We start from the raw sequence: 212 nt of genomic DNA, 5'->3' as shown, positions 1-212 counted from the left end.
ATTAAAACGTAAACATTTTTTTTAAAACGTTTATAATACTTTTGTTTTTATGTAATTGTATAATAAATAATCAATTACTCTTAATTACATATATAACACACTATAAATAAAGAAAATTGAGAAAATCAGTGACATATTATAAATAGAGAGTACATACAATTGAAATAGATATTTCACGTAATCAATAACATACTATAAATAGAGAAAATTGA

This window comes from Olea europaea, chromosome 4 (assembly GCF_002742605.1).
Source record: "Olea europaea var. sylvestris chromosome 4, O_europaea_v1, whole genome shotgun sequence".
Taxonomy (NCBI): Eukaryota; Viridiplantae; Streptophyta; class Magnoliopsida; order Lamiales; family Oleaceae; genus Olea; species Olea europaea.
This window is presented reverse-complemented; position numbering follows the sequence as displayed.